Source organism: Balaenoptera physalus (assembly GCF_965194825.1).
Source record: "Balaenoptera physalus genome assembly, chromosome: 5".
NCBI classification, from domain to species: Eukaryota; Metazoa; Chordata; class Mammalia; order Artiodactyla; family Balaenopteridae; genus Balaenoptera; species Balaenoptera physalus.
Genome location: NC_138884.1, coordinates 100,946,349 through 100,954,256, shown reverse-complemented (window position 1 = coordinate 100,954,256; position 7,908 = coordinate 100,946,349). Strand labels below are relative to the sequence as shown.

At 41.3% G+C, this 7,908-nt stretch overlaps 1 long non-coding RNA gene across 13 annotated transcripts in view; it reads left to right on the top strand.

The window, feature by feature from the left end:
* Positions 1–3,025: 3,025 nt before the first annotated feature.
* Positions 3,026–7,908, top strand: part of LOC309660941 — a 244,056-nt gene continuing 239,173 nt past the window's right edge. For all 13 annotated transcript variants that reach the window (XR_014263727.1, XR_014263728.1, XR_014263729.1 and 10 more), the window contains exon 1: positions 3,026–7,372. This is a non-coding gene — a long non-coding RNA (uncharacterized lncRNA). The remainder of the gene's footprint in view (positions 7,373–7,908) is intronic.

Here is a 7,908-nt window from a genome sequence, read left to right as displayed (position 1 = left end):
AAGAGGAAAGGAAATGTTAGATTTAAAAAATCAGTCATCACTTAGGTCTCCAGGGAGGGAAAGAAAGAGTACAGAAGATTAACTTTTCCACAAGTGATCTGGGAAGAGCAGGGGAAGAGAGTCACCAGCGGTGAGATTTCTCAGTAACTGGGTGGATTACTGAGGAACATGGTCTAATTTTTTGTCTACAGGTATTTAAAATACTAAAAGTAATACTGAAAGCATCTCCCTTGTTCCCCACATAAAATCTTTGCTTTCCTCACAGTGATTACTGATATCGTGATAGTGTAAGGGATGACCCCGTGATGGACAGTTCTCCTTCCTACTTTTCTATTTTTGTTTGTTTTCTGATCGACTTGTTTGTATCCCAAGCAATGTTTGGCATTCAGAAGGAGCTCCACGAATAGTGTTTGAATAAACTTTCCATTGATGGCTGTCATTACCCCTTTTTGGCATCTCTGGTTACTTGAGACTGTTTATAGAGTAGCAGTGGAATCCATGGGCTCCAGTATTGGACTAAGTGTGTTTGAATCCTGGCACTACCACTTAGGAGTTCTGTGATTTGGGGGCAATTAAGGTACAAGTGAAGATAATATTAATCACTCTCTCTAGAGATTGGTGTGAGGAATAAATGAGATACTTCATGTGACATGCTTGAAAAATGTCTAGCACATAATAAGTTAGGTTAGTGGATGTTAGCAACTAGGCTTATTGTCTGTTGGCCCTTCTGGCTTTGTTTTTATCCCTTCATGTCTTATGTCTCCCAGTAGAAATCTTAATTCTTGAGAATAAAGAGTGTGGTTTAGATATATTCAATACCTACATAGCAACAGACACACATACATGTAAATCTGATTTGATCAATGGATCTAATGCTAAAAAAGTGCCATGGAAAGTAGTTAAATCCAGATTTTTCATAAGCCAAAAATTTACCAAAAAAAATATATAGAGATAAAAACAGGAAACATCTGGGCAAACAGAAGTAATGCTTCAGTAGAATGTAATCCCCATAAGGGTAGGGTCATGTTCTCCAGCACTAAGAAAGGTGCCTGGTCCAGAGGAGGCATTTAATAAATTCTGATGGAATGGATAAATAACATAATTAGCACAAAGAAATTCCAGAAATTCTGCTCATGTTCATTTCAAGTCTCACAAGACCTTAAGATATAATTGTCTCTATGTTAGTTAAGAATTGAGTTTGGCTGAAAGTTGGTGAGACCTGACTATAATGACGGCAACAACAAAGGCTTAATGTCATCAGGAGTCCAAGTGTCACTGACTAGAGTTTACGAGCTCATAGTTCAGGACCAAGATTTCTGCAATTCTTTCTGTTTTTCCTAGTAGTCCTGAGGTGGTTGCTGCAGTCCAGCCATCACACCCTGTTATAAATGGAAAGGAAAAAGAACAAGAGCACTTTTCCCACCTAGGGCATCTCCCTTTAAAGAGATATCCTTGATAAGCTTGTCTTTAAGGACTTCTACTTCCCATTGACCACCACCATCTGCAAGCAAATAGGGAAGATATAGGGCTCCTCCTTTTCCTCTCATTCTTCTTCTCCTTTTCTTCTCCTTCTTTTTTCTCCTTTTCATCCTATTCCTGTTCCTGTTCTTGTTCTTGGCCTCCTCCTCCCCCTCTTCCTCCATACCTGGGTGCATCGTTGCCTCCAAAAACCATGGTTCTTTTGCTAAGAAGTAAGGAAGGAGACACTGGTTATGGGGCAGGTACTAGCAATCTCTGTCATGGTCTCCATTTTATAGGTGTAGGTAGGAAACAAAGGGTCCACCCTGTAGAGCTCCTTATTATTCTTACTGTGGCTTTAAGGATTTTGTTTATCACATCACACAGTGATCCCTTTGGAGAACCCCAGAACAAAACCCTGTTGCTAGTGATTCACTGAGCAGTCGGTGGCTTATGGGAGCTGTATATTTTGCAAATGGCTGTGTGTCCCTCTTTACTTATACTCACTGCTAAGAAGCTCTAGGAAGTATAGAGGTCTATCTGACAACCATTAGGGAATATTCTACTCTTGCTTCATTTTTCTTTTCCCAAAGCTCCTTGCTATACTACATGCGTTTCTTTAAGGCACCTGCAGCTAGTTTGAGGATAAAAAAGGTGTAAGTGAATAATAACATACACATACATAAATATATCAATGCATAAAATGGAAGATCTGAGAGTTTGTATAATAAGCTTATGTTACAAACAGTTAGAGATGAGTCAGGAGTCCACTCTATCTCCCTAACTCCAAAATCTGTTCTTGTCCCTCTCCTGCAGGTGTTCTTAATCCTGGCTGCACATCAGAATCTGTTGGGAGCTTTAAAAAACCTCAGTGTTAAGGTCACAGCCCAGATGAGTTAAAAATCAGAATCTCTGGAGGTTGAACCTAGGCATCAGTATTTTAAAAAATCTCCCCAGATGATTTTAATGCACATCTAAGGTTGAGGATCACTACTCTTCAACTTCACTTAAACAAAATAAATGAAGTGTAGGGTTTTCTAAAGAGAGTGCTTTTAAAAAAATTATTTTAACTTATCCCAGTGGTTTTCTCATCTGCTTCATTTTCTCCTGGTGGGATCACCACTGGGTAAAACAGATGAGAACAGAGCTTCCTTCACCGAAGAAAAAGGTGGTGGTGGGGGGACCCTGGCTCCCATTCATCACCCCTCAGGCCGTGCATCTCTTGCAGATGGCCATTGTGCCCACGCCCACCCCCAGGACAGTGACCTACCGACTTCAATACATCCCATGGAGTAGAATTTTAAACTATCCAACAGACAATCTGACCATCACAATGACATGCACGACTGGGAAAAGCCTTAGTCCTATTTGTGATCGTAGGGCCATCTTCTCTTCCTGTGCAGATAAGCTTCAATTTCCACCCCTTTACCTGTGGTTGTTCAGAGGACAAGTTTGCTAAAAAGAGCTCCAGGATCAATAGCAGAAACACACAAGTATTGTGAAGGTTATGCTTTCTCTCAGCTCATGTGGCCTCGTGTGTGTGTGTGTGTGTGTGTGTGTGTGTGTGTGTGTGTGTGTGTGTGTATGTATCCCCACAGCCCCAGGGGTGTAACTAATCATGTGGATTCATAAAGCAGAGTGCTCAAACTCAAATGCCTACAGAGGCCAGGCAGAAAGCTCAGCTCCCACGTTTAGGTGGATCCCATGGAGAACAAGAGTGTATATATCCTTCCTAAAGCCATTTGTATTAAAAAAAAATTCTAAACTCTACATTGGCAAACAAACAGACAGACACATACACATATTTTCTGGGCATAAGTAATTTTGATGATATGCCTGTGAGGGAAAATTTATTTTATTTTACTTAACTTTAGATTGTAGCTATAGGGTCTGTGAACTGCTTTGTTAGGTGGACCCAGCTAGTGAGCTTAGAGCACCATTGTATTTTCAGGGAAGAGTTAGTTTTGCAACTGTGTGATGAATGTGGATGCATTTGTGTGGGACTGAATATTTTGAGTCCTGACCAAGGCTACCCCCTCCTAATGCAGAGTTGATCAGACAAGTGTGGGACAACAAGTTTGCATAGGGGCCAAGGTATCTCCTAGAAGAGCAGATTGCAACTAGACTGTCTTTGATGGATCGAGATAGTCCCAACTGACTGGCAGAAAAGAGCCCCAAGGTCCCCAGAGAGACCGTATTTTCCACAAGGAAGGAGGACGGGTGAGTGACAGAATCATGTGATGCCTAGGTGTTGCCATGTGACTGGCGTGATCCTGCATTTCACTGCCATTTGGAAGCAGAACTGGCCCACATCTTCAGATGAGTGCATCCCTCTAAACTGAAGCCTGTGGTGGAAGACAGCCTCCAGAGGAGACCCCCGGACTCACTGCTAATATAGGCACAGGGATAGTTGAATAGTTGATTGGATGTGTGATGATATTTGTACCTTGAAATTGGGGAAGCAGGGCACAGGCGTGTCAGAATAAAGATTCTTAATGAAACGTACTCCCTTTTGACAAACCTTGTCACAGGTGCTGTAGGAACTGTGAAGATGATTTGAGTCCCCCATCATCCCTGAACTTGAAGCTCAGTCATGTGAAGAAGGGGATGAGGTTGGAGTCGATGGCATGGTGGTGTGTGGGTAGAGTTTAGCAGGGCAGATCAAATAAATTCTAAAACTACAACTCAAAGCAGAATGAAAACTGCCACAGAGTCACATTCATGACAAGCCACGGTGTTCAGTGGAAGAGGGGAGCCCACGTGGGTGCACACAGTTCCCCAGCATTAAAAAGAGCCTAAAAACGTTTCATAGTGGAAACCTGGCAGGGAGGGCTGCAGAGTTAAGGAGATAAGAAGAGGCATGGAGCAATCCCAGTGGATAGTGCAGAAGCGAGTCAGTAAGGAGTGACTGTCTGAGACGTTGGTAAATCACACCTGATATTTTCCTTCCTGAGTTTGGAGCCAATGGAGAAGGAAATGCAGGAGTTAGAATCTGGATCAGCTTTGTGACTGATAAAGCTGATTGATGGTGCAGCTTGGGTGTCTGTACCTCAACTGAATTCCTAAGACTTGCTTTTACTGAATTACAGTCACCCACTGAGTGGAAGGCACAGGGGGCAGTTGCTGTCTTGCTCTGCCTCACCAGGATCCGGTTTCTTACAGAAGTGCATCTTAAAGATAAACAGTTCTGAAAAACAGAGGACAGAAAGGACTAAGCCACACTTGCCTAGTGTCTTTGCCTAATTTATGAATCCCCTGTCTGTCCTTCTTCTGAAGGATCCATAAGAACAGGAAAGAGAGACCAGCATTTTCACTCTAATTGAATTTTTCTCATGAGAATACAAGGACAGGAGGATGGAGATTCTCTTCCAAACCTTTTACAGACTTCTTACCCCAAAACAAAGGAGCATCACACTTTCATTACTTAATTGTACTCAAAGGCTCTCTTTCTCTTTCTCTCTTTTTCACTAAAGTGGACCTTTGCCATTTATCTGTGGTCCCTCATGGTGTCTTTTAAAATCTTCAGTTTCTACAATGACAATAAGTTACTTGGTTTCTCTTAAATTCCATGTCTGTAGATGTTTTGTAATCTTTAGAAGCACAAGGCAAGTTATATGCCTTTTCAGCTCACACCAAAGTTTTATCTCAAAGAAACAAAGGTTTTGTCACTCACTAGAGTAACTATGTACACAAGATGAATAGAGAACAGTGAACCTGTATTGAGTTGCTGATGTTGGGCAGTTAGCTAGACTCACCCACCAAATAAACAATTAAACCTGACAATACAAATTTGTGTAAAAAGCGCCTTCATCTCATTCCTAAATATGTGAAACTTCAGTGAAGTCTAAGAATTCCCAAAGCCCATGCCCTAGCATTTATCTCCATGTGTTATAAATGAGTGTTTGTGTCTCTTCCTTCATAACCATACCTTGAGTCCCATGTCTTTTTTTAAAAAAGAATTAAGTCCCCAAAACAATGCACTTAAAAATATTTGTCATACAGATGGCCAATAGGCACATGAAAGAATGCTCACCATCACTAATTATTAGAGAAATGCAAATCAAAACTGTAATGAGGTACCACCTCACACCGGTCAGAATGGCCATCATTAAAGAGTCTACAAATAACAAATGTTGGAGAGGGTGTGGAGAAAAGGGAACCTTACTACACTGTTGGTGGGAATGTAAATTGGTGCAGCCACTATGGAAAACAGTATTGAGGTTCCTCAAAAAACTAAAAACAGAGCTACCATATGATCCTGCAATCTCACTCCTGGGCATATATCCGGAGAAAACTATAATTCAAAAAGACACATGCACCCCTATGTTCATAGCACACTAAAAGACATGGAAACAACCTAAATGTTCATTGACAGATGAATGGATAAAGAAGATGTGGTATACATATATACAATGGACTACTTCTCAGCCATAAAAAAAAAACAATGAAATAATGCCATTTGCAGCAATATGAATCGACTCAGAGATCATCATACTAAGGGAAGTAAGTCAGAAAGAGAAAGACAAATACCATATGATATCACTTACATGTGGAATCTAAAATATGACACAAATGAACTTATCTACAAAACAGAAACAGATTCACAGACATAGAGAACAGACCTGTGGTTGCCAAGGGGTAGGGAGGATGAGGGAGGGATGGATTGGGAGTTTGAGATTAGCAGATGAAAACCACTATATACAGAATGGATAAACAGCAAGGTCCTACAGTATAGCACAGGGAGCTATATTCAGTGTCCTGTGATAAACCAAAATGGAAAGGAAAAAATTATTTGTCAAATGGATGAATGGAGTCACTTATCAGAGCAGCATAGTATTTATCTTGTGCTCATCTCACATAACAATTCTTGGACTAGGTCATTTACGGAGATGCCCACATGGCAGAGCAACATCCTGACTCTAGGCAGTGTGCATTTATTGTCTGTCTGCAGGGTACGGAGTGAGCACATGTGAGTTCATGGACAGGGACAGTCCTATCATCTGTGTTTTCAAGTATAAATGAAGTTTGCCACATTGTACTTATTGTCTGTTAACATGACTGGGCTATTGAGTTCCTGCAGTGATTTTATCACTCAAGAGTCTTAAACCTCTGAAGAGTCCTGAGCTGTTATTATGTAGAGAATCAGAAAGGGTTGTGATAGAAAAAAATATGTCGTATGGTTTTCCTTGTCAGGATCTTAGAAAAAACTAAACTCGTTCTGTGTGGATCTCCACTGAATCCTCTCATTTTTCAGGGTAGATCTGGCTAGAATTGGGTGCTGAGGCCTGGGACAGAGAAAGATTGTCTCGTTGAATATTGGGGGATGCCAGAACCTCTGTTAGGAAATTAAGGGTCTATATTATTTCCTAGGGCTGCTCTAAGTGGGTGGCTTACAACAATAGGAATTTATTACCTCATAGTTCTGTAAGTCAGAAGTCTAAAGTCAAGGTGTTGGCAGGTTTGGTTCCTCCTGGAAATGAGGGAGAGGAGAGGGAGAATTTGTTCAATGCCTTTCTCCTACCTTCTGATGATTGCTGGCAATCTTGGCATTGCTTGGCTTGTAGACATACCGTTGCAATCTTTGCCTCCATTGTTAAACAGAGCTCTCCCTGTGTATTTGTGCCCAAATTTCTCTCTTCTTACAAGGACATCAGTCACTGGATTAGGTCCCACCCTAATCCAGTATGACCTCATCTTTACTTGATTTCATGGGCAAAAAAACTTGTTTCCAAATCAGGTCACATTCTGAGGTTCTGATTGGGATACGAATATTTGGAGGACACTATTCAACCCAGTATAGAGCCCGAGAAGCTAAAAGGGAATTCCACCAATTCCCCATTCTAACAATGGGGTCCAGGGTCAGGGCACTGGCACTGTGATAAAGGAGCAGGAAGTCAAAGCCAAGGAGAAGAGAGTAAGTACAGGCACTTCCATAGGAAGTAATGGGTGTGGGGGGCAGATCCTGTGATCATCTTGAACAGCAGCTGTCCTGTACTTTTAGCTTTAGTAAATCTCTCAGGTCCCCTCCAGCCTTCATGCTGTCCTTGGACTCTATTGCTCTGACACAGCAGTAAAATTGAGCATCTTTTGATTTCCCAGAAAAGTTCACTTACCTAAGATTATGAGCGATCAGTGTAGACCCTACTGATGATTTCATAGAGGAGGGCTGTATACTATGTACCCACCAGCAAACAATTTGCAATTCACAGCTCACAATTTTTTTCCCTCCTAAAACGTTGCTATTGACAGTTTTTCTCTCTTGCCTTCTTCTCATCTCAGTCCAGAGTCTATCTGGAATTCTCCGTCTGTTATTCACAGCAATTGAGTTCTCCCTCTGTCTCCCGCTTATTCATTTAAATACTCTCTAGAAAAAAATCTCTGCTTTTATCATTATCTGACCTTTTCAGAAGGCAATATGGATTAGCCAAAGCAAATACTGTTCTTCTCTGT